The following is a 12,494-nucleotide window of genomic DNA, read 5'->3' as shown; positions in this document are numbered from 1 at the left end:
TCTCTATCTATTCTTTTCTTTCTTCTGTCTGTCTGTTTGTGTCTGTCTATCTCTATCTATTCTTTTCTTTCTTCTGTCTGTCTGTCTGTCTGTTTGTGTCTGTCTATCTCTATCTATTCTTTTCTTTCTTCTGTCTGTCTGTCTGTCTGTTTGTGTCTGTCTATCTCTATCTATTCTTTTCTTTCTTCTGTCTGTCTGTCTGTCTGTCTGTTTGTGTCTGTCTATCTCTATCTATTCTTTTCTTTCTTCTGTCTGTCTGTCTGTCTGTCTGTTTGTGTCTGTCTATCTCTATCTATTCTTTTCTTTCTTCTGTCTGTCTGTCTGTTTGTGTCTGTCTATCTCTATCTATTCTTTTCTTTCTTCTGTCTGTCTGTCTGTTTGTGTCTGTCTATCTCTATCTATTCTTTTCTTTCTTTTGTCTGTCTGTCTGTCTGTTTGTGTCTGTCTATCTCTATCTATTCTTTTCTTTCTTTTGTCTGTCTGTTTGTGTCTGTCTATCTCTATCTATTCTTTTCTTTCTTCTGTCTGTCTGTCTGTCTGTCTGTTTGTGTCTGTCTATCTCTATCTATTCTTTTCTTTCTTCTGTCTGTCTGTCTGTCTGTTTGTGTCTGTCTATCTCTATCTATTCTTTTCTTTCTTCTGTCTGTCTGTTTGTGTCTGTCTATCTCTATCTATTCTTTTCTTTCTTTTGTCTGTCTGTCTGTCTGTTTGTGTATGTCTATCTCTATCTATTCTTTTCTTTCTTTTGTCTGTCTGTCTGTCTGTTTGTGTCTGTCTATCTCTATCTATTCTTTTCTTTCTTTTGTCTGTCTGTTTGTGTCTGTCTATCTCTATCTATTCTTTTCTTTCTTTTGTCTGTCTGTTTGTGTCTGTCTATCTCTATCTATTATTTTCTTTCTTCTGTCTGTCTGTCTGTCTGTCTATCTCTATCTATTCTTTTCTTTCTTTTGTCTGTCTGTCTGTCTGTCTGTTTGTGTCTGTCTATCTCTATTCTTTTCTTTCTTCTGTCTGTCTGTTTGTGTCTGTCTATCTCTATCTATTCTTTTCTTGCTTTTGTCTGTCTGTTTGTGTCTGTCTATCTCTATCTATTCTTTTCTTTCTTCTGTCTGTCTGTCTGTCTGTCTGTCTGTTTGTGTCTGTCTATCTCTATCTATTCTTTTCTTTCTTCTGTCTGTCTGTCTGTCTGTTTGTGTCTGTCTATCTCTATCTATTCTTTTCTTTCTTCTGTCTGTCTGTTTGTGTCTGTCTATCTCTATCTATTCTTTTCTTTCTTCTGTCTGTTTGTGTCTGTCTATCTCTATCTATTCTTTTCTTTCTTCTGTCTGTCTGTCTGTCTGTCTGTCTGTCTGTTTGTGTCCGTCTATCTCTATCTATTCTTTTCTTTCTTTTGTCTGTCTGTCTGTCTGTCTGTTTGTGTCTGTCTATCTCTATCTATTCTTTTCTTTCTTCTGTCTGTCTGTCTGTCTGTTTGTGTCTGTCTATCTCTATCTATTCTTTTCTTTCTTTTGTCTGTCTGTTTGTGTCTGTCTATCTCTATCTATTCTTTTCTTTCTTTTGTCTGTCTGTCTGTCTGTTTGTGTCTGTCTATCTCTATCTATTCTTTTCTTTCTTTTGTCTGTCTGTCTGTCTGTTTGTGTCTGTCTATCTCTATCTATTCTTTTCTTTCTTTTGTCTGTCTGTTTGTGTCTATCTCTATCTATTCTTTTCTTTCTTCTGTCTGTCTGTCTGTCTGTTTGTGTCTGTCTATCTCTATCTATTCTTTTCTTTCTTTTGTCTGTCTGTCTGTCTGTTTGTGTCTGTCTATCTCTATCTATTCTTTTCTTTCTTTTGTCTGTCTGTTTGTGTCTGTCTATCTCTATCTATTCTTTTCTTTCTTCTGTCTGTCTGTCTGTCTGTTTGTGTCTGTCTATCTCTATCTATTCTTTTCTTTCTTTTGTCTGTCTGTTTGTGTCTGTCTATCTCTATCTATTCTTTTCTTTCTTCTGTCTGTCTGTTTGTGTCTGTCTATCTCTATCTATTCTTTTCTTTCTTCTGTCTGTCTGTATGTCTGTCTGTCTGTTTGTGTCTGTCTATCTCTATCTATTATTTTCTTTCTTCTGTCTGTCTGTCTGTCTGTTTGTGTCTGTCTATCTCTATCTATTATTTTCTTTCTTCTGTCTGTCTGTCTGTCTGTTTGTGTCTGTCTATCTCTATCTATTATTTTCTTTCTTCTGTCTGTCTGTCTGTCTGTTTGTGTCTGTCTATCTCTATCTATTCTTTTCTTTCTTTTGTCTGTCTGTCTGTCTGTCTGTCTGTTTGTGTCTGTCTATCTCTATTCTTTTCTTTCTTCTGTCTGTCTGTTTGTGTCTGTCTATCTCTATCTATTCTTTTCTTTCTTTTGTTTGTCTGTTTGTGTCTGTCTATCTCTATCTATTCTTTTCTTTCTTCTGTCTGTCTGTCTGTCTGTCTGTCTGTTTGTGTCTATCTCTATCTATTCTTTTCTTTCTTCTGTCTGTCTGTCTGTCTGTGTCTGTCTATCTATCTATTCTTTTCTTTCTTCTGTCTGTCTGTCTGTCTGTCTGTTTGTGTCTGTCTATCTCTATCTATTCTTTTCTTCCTTCTGTCTGTCTGTCTGTCTGTCTGTCTGTCTGTCTGTCTGTTTGTGTCTGTGTCTCTATCTATTCTTTTCTTTCTTCTGTCTGTCTGTCTGTCTGTCTGTTTGTGTCTGTCTATCTCTATCTATTCTTTTCTTCCTTCTGTCTGTCTGTCTGTCTGTCTATCTCTATCTATTCTTTTCTTCCTTCTGTCTGTCTGTCTGTCTGTCTGTCTGTCTGTTTGTGTCTGTGTCTCTATCTATTCTTTTCTTTCTTCTGTCTGTCTGTCTGTCTGTCTGTTTGTGTCTGTCTATCTCTATCTATTCTTTTCTTCCTTCTGTCTGTCTGTCTGTCTGTCTATCTCTATCTATTCTTTTCTTCCTCCTGTCTGTCTGTCTGTCTGTCTGTCTGTCTGTCTATCAAGTGTAAGGAAAGTGAGATACTGAAACAAGGCTTAAGAAAAACAAAGAGCAGATAAGAAAACAACATGTGGCCAATAACAACAACAACAACAACAAGGAGTGCCAGATCGTCTCACCAGGTGGCGCAGATGTCCAAAAAAATCGCACTGAAACAACTTGACCCCCACTTCGAAACCCCGCAACCACCACCACCACCACGAGGGTCACCACCACCACCTCCAGCATCAGCTCCACCTGCAACCCACCTGGGAGAGAGAGAGAGAGAGAGAGAGAGAGAGAGAGAGAGAGTTATATTACATTAAAGATTCTTTAGTTTTATTTAAGTTGTGTCTGGCTACCAACTCTTTGATATATGTGTGTGTGTGTGTGTGTGTGTGTGTGTGTGTGTGTGTGTGTGTGTGTGTGTGTGTGTGTGTGTGTGTGTGTGTGTGTGTGTGCTGAAAAATATCGCAAGAGTAAGTTTGTTGTTGTCAGGAAATGTTTTTTGTGTGTGAGAGAAGAAGGAGGAGGAGGAGGAGGAGGAGGAGGAGGAGGAGGAGGAGGAGGAGAAGGAGGAGAAGGAGGAGGAGGAGGAGGAGGAGGAGGAGGAGGAGAAGAAGGAGGAGGAGGAGGAAGAGGGAAATGCAATGGGGAGGGAGGTGAAAGAGGAGTGGAAATTGGTCACTGTTTTTCTTCCTCTTCTTCTCTCTATTTGCGAATGTGAGGAAGAGGAGGAGATGGGGAGAGGGGGAGGAAGAAGTGGGGGGGGATCAGAGTGGACTTCGTAGGGCAGAAGGGGAGGGGAAAAGAGAAGAGGTGGGGAGTGGGGAGAGGAAGACAAGGTTAAGGGTGAAGGGATGGGGAGGAAGGGAAGATCAATGAAAGCTTGTACTAAAGATGATGATGGGAAAAGGATGGTACTTAGTCTATTATCGTACGGGGAGAAAAGAAGGAAAATGGGGAGACTGTTTTTATTTCGTGAAGAGAGGGGAGCTGGGGAGTGGGAGGGGGGGGGGGGGGGGAGATGCAGAGGTCATGAAATCTGTGGGGAGGAAGAGGGGAATTGAGGGGAGAAGATAGGTCAGGAGAGAGGGGAGGAAAGGAAAAAATTGGAGTTTGAAAGAGAGGGAAGTTTGGGGAAGGGGAGAGGGAGGGAGAGAAGGGAAGTAATGGGAGGAAGTGACTAGGGAAAGAGAAAGTTGAATGAGGAAACAAAAACTGACTTCATGAGTTTTGAGTGAAGAGGAAGAGGGAGGTTGGAAGGGAGGAGGGGTGAAGGGGAGGAGGGCATGGGAGGGCGTAATGGGGGAGGGGTGATTGATTTTGGACCACTGTTATGGGGAGTGTAAAGCCCCAAATACACTGCTGAATTTTGGCCACGAACTTGACGCCGAATCAGATCGTGAAAAAATTCAGCGACCGGTTCGCCGACATGACCAAGATTCTTACAGTTCGTGACCATTCGGCGACATGTCGGTGAATGGTCAAGACAATTCGGGGAAAGTTCGGAGACATGTCGCCGACTATTCTGCGTCCATGTCGCCGAGCTCAAAATCAGAAATTTTAACTTTTTTTTTTTTTTTTTTTTTTGTCGCGGAATAACTGGCGACAAGTCTCCGAATTGTCTTCGCATGTCCCCGAAGTGTCGGCGACATGTCGGGGACAATTCTCCGACAGTGCCAAGATTTCTGACAGCTGATCATCTGATGCCCCTGTGGCATATAAAAGCACGGGAATCCGCGCCTACCTCATGGACTACTACAACACCCGGGGAGCAGCGGCCTGGCAGGACAGAACTGTGGGCGAGTAAATACCATGTGTGGTAATATGTGTGGTAATATGTATGATAGTATGTGTGGTAATATGTGTGGTAATATGTGTGGTAATATGTGTGGTAATATGTATGATAGTATGTGTGGTAATATGTGTGGTAATATGTGTGGTAATATGTGTGGTAATATGTGTGGTAATATGTGTGGTAATATGTGTGGTAATATGTGTGGTAATATGTATGATAGTATGTGTGGTAATATGTGTGGTAATATGTGTGGTAATATGTGTGTGAGTGTGTGTGTGTGTGGTAATATGTGTGTGTATGTGTAATATGTGTGTGTGTGTGTGGTGTATGGTGTGTGTGGTAATATGTGTGTGGTGTGTGTGGTAATATGTGTGTACATGTGTGGTAATATGTGTGGTAATGTGTGTGTGTGTGTGGTAATATGTGTGTGTAATGTGTGTGTGTGTGTGGTAATATGTGTGTGTGTGTGTGTGTGTAATATGTGTGGTAATATGTGTGTGTGTGTGTGGTAATATGTGTGTGTGTGTGTGTAATATGTGTGGTAATATGTGTGGTGTGTGTATGGTGTGTGTGGTAATGTGTGTGGTAATGTGTGTGGTAATATGTGTGTGTGTGTGTGGTGTGTGGTGTGTGTGGTAATGTGTGTGGTAATATGTGTAATGTGTGTGTGTGTAATATGTGTGGTAATATGTGTGGTAATGTGTGTGTGTGTGTGTGTGTGGTGTGTGTGTGGTAATGTGTGGTAATATGTGTGTAATGTGTGTGTGTGTGTGTGTGGTGTGTGTGTGTGTAATATGTGTGGTAATATGTGTGGTAATATGTGGTAATATGTGTGGTAATATGTATGTGATTGTGTGTGTGTAATATGTGTGGTAATATGTGTGGTAATATGTGTGGTAATGTGTATGTGTGTGTGGTAATATGTGTGAATATGTGTGGTAATATGTATGTGTGTGGTAATATGTGTGGTAATATGTATGATAGTGTGTGTGGTAATATGTGGTAACATGTATGAGTGTGTGTGTGTGTGTGGTGTGTGGTGTGTGTGTGTGTGTGTGTGTGGTATGTGTGTGTGTGTGTGTGGTGTGTGTGTGGTAACATGTGTGTGAGTGTGTGGTAATATGTGTGGTAATATGTATGAGAGTGTGTGTGGTAATATGTGTGGTAACATGTATGAGAGTGTGTGTGGTAATATGTGTGGTAATATGTGTGGTAATATGTGTGGTAACATGTATGAGAGTGTGTGTGGTAATATGTGTGGTAATATGTGTGGTAACATGTATGAGAGTATGTGTAATAAAATGTATAAATGTGGCTTGTTTTTGTTTTGCTCTCCTACAAACATTTTAGAATGAATGTTTACGTAACATTAATAAACAAACCACTAACTGAAAGAAGAAATAAATCTAAATAACTGAAAATGAAACAAAGGTTAAGTAATGGCAGAATAATGATATTGAGAAATAAATAAAGTAATAAATAGTAAATTAATTATGAAATAAATGAAAATGTTACTTCCATACCTATTTTATACATTCAGATTCTTCTTGGTTTTCATATTTTCTTGTTAACTATTTATTATTATAGTATTATTTTATTACATATATATATATATATATATATATAGAGAGAGAGAGAGAGAGAGAGAGAGAGAGAGAGAGAGAGAGAGAGAGAGAGAGAGAGAGAGAATATTTAGATAGAAAGATAATATTTAGATAGATAGATAGATAGATAGACAGACAGACCCCCGTGTACACCTCCCACTGCGACCCGTTTGCCGTGTTGTGATTAATTCGCTGAATATTCAGGGACATGTCCGTGAATAGTCTTGGCCATTCGCCGACATGTCCCCGAATTAAAATTTCAACGGTCAAAATTCGGCGACAATTCGCCGAACACCGTGAATCGGACGCCGAATTGTCTGGGACACGTCGCCGACATGTCCCAGACAATTCGATGTCTATTTTGCATTCGCGCACATTCGTGAACCAAAACTCGCCAGTGTACTTGGGGCTTCACACTCAACTCCTCTGTGTGTGTGTGTGTGTGTGTGTGTGTGTGTGTGTGTGTGTGTGTGGTGGCTAATGACGCGATGGATGGATGGTAAGACTCCTGAATGAGGAATCACCTCCACGACATTTTTTTTGTATTCTATTATATTTTATTTCATTTTTGCTGCACCGTGACACACAAAGGACCCGGCGAGCGAAGGAGAGGAAAAAATATATATAAGCTTACTGAAACTATCCACTGCAGGCTGACTAATAATACACGAGGGTTATACAGAGCACGGAGAACTGAAAACACCGACGCTGTGCTCTCTCTCGCTCTCGTTATTAAGGGTCGTATTATGAGACATTTCGCCGACCAAGAACACATATTTGACAAGGCTTTCCTAGGAGTTGTGGGCATTTCCAGGGGTGGTTTTATGACCCTGGTGGTAGTGTGACCCTTCCTCTGTACCGTGAACCTAGAAACACATATTTGACAAGGCTTTCCTAGGAGTTGTGGGCATTTCCAGGGGTAGTTTTATGACCCTGGTGGTAGTGTGACCCTTCCTCTGTACTATGAACCTAGAAACACATATTTGACAAGGCTTTCCTAGGAGTTGTGGGCATTTCCAGGGGTAGTTTTATGACCCTGGTGGTAGTGTGACCCTTCCTCTGTACTGTGAACCTAGAAACATATTTGACAAGGCTTTCCTAGGAGTTGTGGGCATTTCCAGGGGTAGTTTTATGACCCTGGTGGTAGTGTTACCCTTCCTCTGTACCGTGAACCTACAGAACCACTCAGTAGAACCCAATTGATCCCCTCTTTGACCTTTAGAAATAGCTGATGTCATATGGCAAAGTGTCTTGTATTACCAGCCTAAATTTCAGCCCACAGCCTTCTCCCGATTGCCACTTATGCAAAGCTAAATGGCCTGCATCCTCAAGTAAGTCTAAAGTAACATTCTGCTTCACACCCCTGGACCGTCTTAGTCATGACGGCCACTCACTCACCAACGGCTGAAAGAAATCACCGGCTTGCTGGATGAGGCGACTCGGGGTGCCCCAAGAACACAGGCTCTTGACGGTCTCGTATATCCTGGTTCGTAACGGTGATGGATAAGTCTACAAAGTAACTAATAATTGGCCGGCGTCGGGGTGTTACGGCCGCCCTTAGCACAGCTACGCACCCTCATGCACTGGTCTGGGCGGAGGAATGAAAGTTTGGTCTGGTGCTCCCTGTCCGTTTGAAGGCTGGAGTCCGACGCAACCAGAAGCTGAGTCAGTCCTCCTCTTGCATCAACTATTTCCAAAGGCCGGAAAGGAGATCAATCGGGTTGCAATGAGTCTTGTTTTCATATTCATGGTGCAGAAGAAGGGTCAGACTACAAGCAGGGACATGAAACTAACCCTGGAAATGCCCACAACTCCTACGAAAGCCTTATTAAACGTGCGTGCTTAATACGGCCACTGATCCATTTGGCAAGAGTATTCAGGAAGCCTAAACCAGATCTTACATATTTCCTTCCTGAACCTGAATTCATTAATGAACACGGCACGCAAGGTTTTAATGCTCTGGCTTTACCTGTGGCCTCCCTTCAACCAGGGCTGGGAAGGGACGTCCACGAGACTACAGTAACTTGTCGAATGTTTAACAGACAGATGCATAGATAGATAGATAGACACATAGATAGATAGATAGATAGATAGATGGATACAACACACACACACACACACACACACACACACACACACACAACCAGGGCTGGGAGGGGACGTCCACAAAACTACAGTAACTTGTCGAATGTTTAACAGACAGATGCATAGATAGATAGATAGATACATAGATAGATAGATGGATACAACACACACACACACACACACACAACCAGGGCTGGGAGGGGACGTCCACAAAACTGCAGTAGCTTGTCGAATGTTTAACAGACAGATGCATAGATAGATAGATAGATAAATGAATATAACACACACACACACACACACACACACACACACACACACGGCAATTACAACAGGCGGGCGTGGCGTCGAGGGCGGCAGACTGAAGCCTGGCCGGGTCCTGACAGCCATGACGGCGGCGTAATTGGAGGCGATGAGCAATTAGTTAGAATGTGACGCTCGTTAAGACGCATCGACCAGCAGCCAGGTACACAGCGCAGGTCGTGGTGTCGGTGTAAGAAGGAGCAGGGCTGGGAGGGAGGGAGGGAGGGCGGGCAGCTCAGACCCTTTCGTTTCTCACAACAGATACATCCAAAGGCCACAACGGAGATCAATCTGGGTGCCATGTGTGTTATTGACATTCACAGTGTAGAAGCCTTGGCCAGCTATCACTAGGCCCATAATATCATTACACACAGAAATAACCACAGCGTCTACGAAAACCTTATCAAATGAGTAAGTACCGGAGTGTCTGAATTTGGGCCCCGGGGTTCTGAGGTGCCTGAGCCACGATGCCTAGGGTGGCGGCGTCTGGCTGGGCCGTCTTTTAACCCGGTGGTGGCTGCGGGGGTCATGGTTCTTAAAGGCCCTTCCCTCTAAGCGAGAAAAATGAGAAAAAATCATCACTCACGCAAACCATTTCATAATATATATCAAAGCATTTGTGATCAGATTATGCATCATCTATTTTGGGGGTTTGTATCACGGCAAAAATGAGGCTCGTCTCTGGTTCATGGTAAAGCCACAAATTTGGCCCGTCGCTGGTTCATGGTAAAGCCACAAATTTGGCCCGTCACTGGTTCATGGTAAAGCCACAAATTTGGCCCGTCACTGGTTCATGGTAAAGCCACAAATTTGGCCCGTCACTGGTTCATGGTAAAGCCACAAATTTGGCCCGTCACTGGTTCATGGTAAAGCCACAAATTTGGCCCGTCGCTGGTTCATGGTAAAGCCACAAATTTGGCCCGTCACTGGTTCATGGTAAAGCCACAAATTTGGCCCGTCGCTGGTTTATGGTAAAGCCACAAATTTGGCCCGTCGCTGGTTCATGGTAAAGCCACAAATTTGGCCCGTCACTGGTTCATGGTAAAGCCACAAATTTGGCCCGTCACTGGTTCATGGTAAAGCCACAAATTTGGCCCGTCGCTGGTTCATGGTAAAGCCACAAATTTGGCCCGTCGCTGGTTCATGGTAAAGCCACAAATTTGGCCCGTCGCTGGTTCATGGTAAAGCCACAAATTTGGCCCGTCGCTGGTTCATGGTAAAGCCACAAATTTGGCCCGTCACTGCTATCGGGTTAATGTCTACTCCACCACTGTCATAATACTGTTCGGCATTTTTTGGGAGCGAAACAAAGAAGGTGTAAATTCAGTGGACAGCACAGCCCTCATGCAGCTGTGCCTCTCAGGAAGCTTGTATGATGCTCTGAAGTGCCCACGGCTTTCAAACTGGAGTGCTCCCTCATGCACGCGGCGGTGATGAGAAGGCACAGGATGCTGCTGTCATTGTGTGTAGAGGACTGAACTGAGTTAGTCCATTATTAGTGCTATTCTCATTATTATCATTATTATTATTATTATTATTATTATTATTATCTTAATTTTTATGCACTGGTGCATATCGCCGTAAAACTTTCTGCATTCATCGACCATCCCGAGAGGAAGGATTAAGAGCTGGGTGGATTGCACGCCGACTGTTCAGGCCGAGATTCGTAGTCAGGGACGCTAACCACTGCACCGCGGAGGCCATAAGGTGTATTTGTTTTGGTAGTGGCGCCGTGACACAGCCCTCACTGTTCTCTGCGTTACCCTTCGTGACTTCATGTGATGGGTGGCGGCCAGCACGCAAGCCTTCAGGAGGTACACCAGCTAATGGAGTCTGAGGAGCACCGCTCTCCACCAAATTAAGAACCCTAAGCTGTTCACACGGACAAGGTCAGCACCACATCACCGTGACAGTTTCCCTCTGCACTCACGCGTCAGCTGAAGTTCATCCAAGTCATCATTGTCAGCGCCATGATCCAAATGAACGAAATATCTGCCCTTTCTGTCCGCCCCCAGGCACGCCAAGGCGCGGCGCCTCGCATCTGAGCGGGGCGACACTGAAACACCCGCCCCCGTCCTGGGCCTAGATCCACAACGGCTTAGTGTGTAGTTTTGGGCCCTTACTGCGTAGTTTTGAGAGCATTGCGATACACAAAGCTCGCTCGGTAATAACTACCAACTAATTAATGACGTCACGGGTTAGCGCACCCACACCCCGCCCAGGATGGAACGTGTCGAGCGATTATTCTTTACAAAAATGCTCAGACCTTTTAGTTGATAGACAGCGACAGTACGAACGCCATAGCACACACACACACACACACACACACACACACACACCAGCGTGCAGCCAACGGAACAGACAGCGTGGGCCAGGAAGACTGATGAAGATTAGAGCAATTTAAAAATCCGACTACGACACGAACAGGCTTGTCCCGACAACAAAAACGACATCTTATAGGCGACAAAGCTCTACACACACACACACACATAGGTCAGGTCACAGGTCAGAGAGACATGCGGGCCACGCACTCAAGTCAGGCCGCTGCTGATTGACTGGCCGCCCAGACCCAAAACGCGGCACTGCCTCGCCCCTAAACGTGGAGTCTCTTCTTCGTTTGTGGTCCCCGAAGATGCCGCGAGGCCAGCATGGTAACAGGGCGAGGCAGGGGCGAGGGAGTAAAGCGTCAGGGAGGGAGCAAAGACAGGGTGATTGAGAAAGATGGAAAAATTGAGGGTGGTAGAATGGAGGGAAGAGAAGGGAAGGAAGGAGGGAGGGAAGGAAGTGAGGCAGAATGGAGGGAAGAGAAGGGAAGGAAGGAGGGAGGGAAGGAAGTGAGGCAGAATGGAGGGAAGAGAAGGGAAGGAAGGAGGGAGGGAAGGAAGTGAGGCAGAATGGAGGGAAGAGAAGGGAAGGAAGGAAACATGGAAACATGGAAACATGGAAATGCAGGCAACAGAAAGCCTATTGGCTCATTACGAGGTCGCCCGCTTGGGTGATTTAATCTGCTCGACCGCCACTTTGGGCTTGGTGAGCAGATGAAAGCACCTCGATATTGAGGAGCAGATGGAAGCCCCTCGTTATTCAGCTTACTCCTGACGCAGCGAAATGACGGTCGATTCTATATTTGAAGGAGTTGATGGTATTCGCATTTACTACTTCTGAGGGAAGATTGTTCCAGTGGCGGATGACTCGGTTTGAAAAGAAACTCCTTCCAATGTCTGTGTTACATCGACTCGACTGAATGGGTAAACCGTTATTTCTAGTTCTTGAGTTGGTTTGCAGTTCAAAGAATTTGGAGTAATCGACGTTATTGAACTTTTTTAGATACTTGAAGACTTGAATCATATCCCCTCGTAGGCGTCTTTTCTCCAATGTAAAGAGATTGAGTCGCTTGAGTCGTTCCTCGTACGGTTGAGCCCTGAAGGTTGGAATCATCTTTGTGGCGCGTCGTTGAATCCTTTCCAGTAAAGCAATGTCCTTTCTGTAATTGGGAGACCAGAACTGCACTGCATACTCGAGGTGCGGTCTTACCATGGAATTATACAAGGATAGCATCACGTCTGGTGTTTTACACTCGAAGTTCCTCGCTATGAACCCGAGCATAATGTTGGCCTTGTTGTATGCTTTTTTACAGTGATTCGCGTGTTTCAGGTCACTGCTGATAGTGACTCCAAGATCCTTTTCCTCCTGCATCGCCTGCAGAGGTTTCCCATTCATGATGTATGTGTGG

The 12,494-nt window shown here is 44.0% G+C and overlaps 1 long non-coding RNA gene across 1 annotated transcript in view; it reads right to left on the bottom strand.

The window, feature by feature from the left end:
• Positions 1–4,302: 4,302 nt before the first annotated feature.
• LOC126996379 (uncharacterized) overlaps positions 4,303–12,494 on the bottom strand; it is a 29,038-nt gene continuing 20,846 nt past the window's right edge. Inside the window, exon 3 of the long non-coding RNA XR_007751140.1 lies at positions 4,303–4,770. This is a non-coding gene — a long non-coding RNA (uncharacterized LOC126996379). The remainder of the gene's footprint in view (positions 4,771–12,494) is intronic.

This window comes from Eriocheir sinensis, chromosome 1 (assembly GCF_024679095.1).
Source record: "Eriocheir sinensis breed Jianghai 21 chromosome 1, ASM2467909v1, whole genome shotgun sequence".
NCBI classification, from domain to species: Eukaryota; Metazoa; Arthropoda; class Malacostraca; order Decapoda; family Varunidae; genus Eriocheir; species Eriocheir sinensis.
This window is presented reverse-complemented; position numbering and strand designations above follow the sequence as displayed.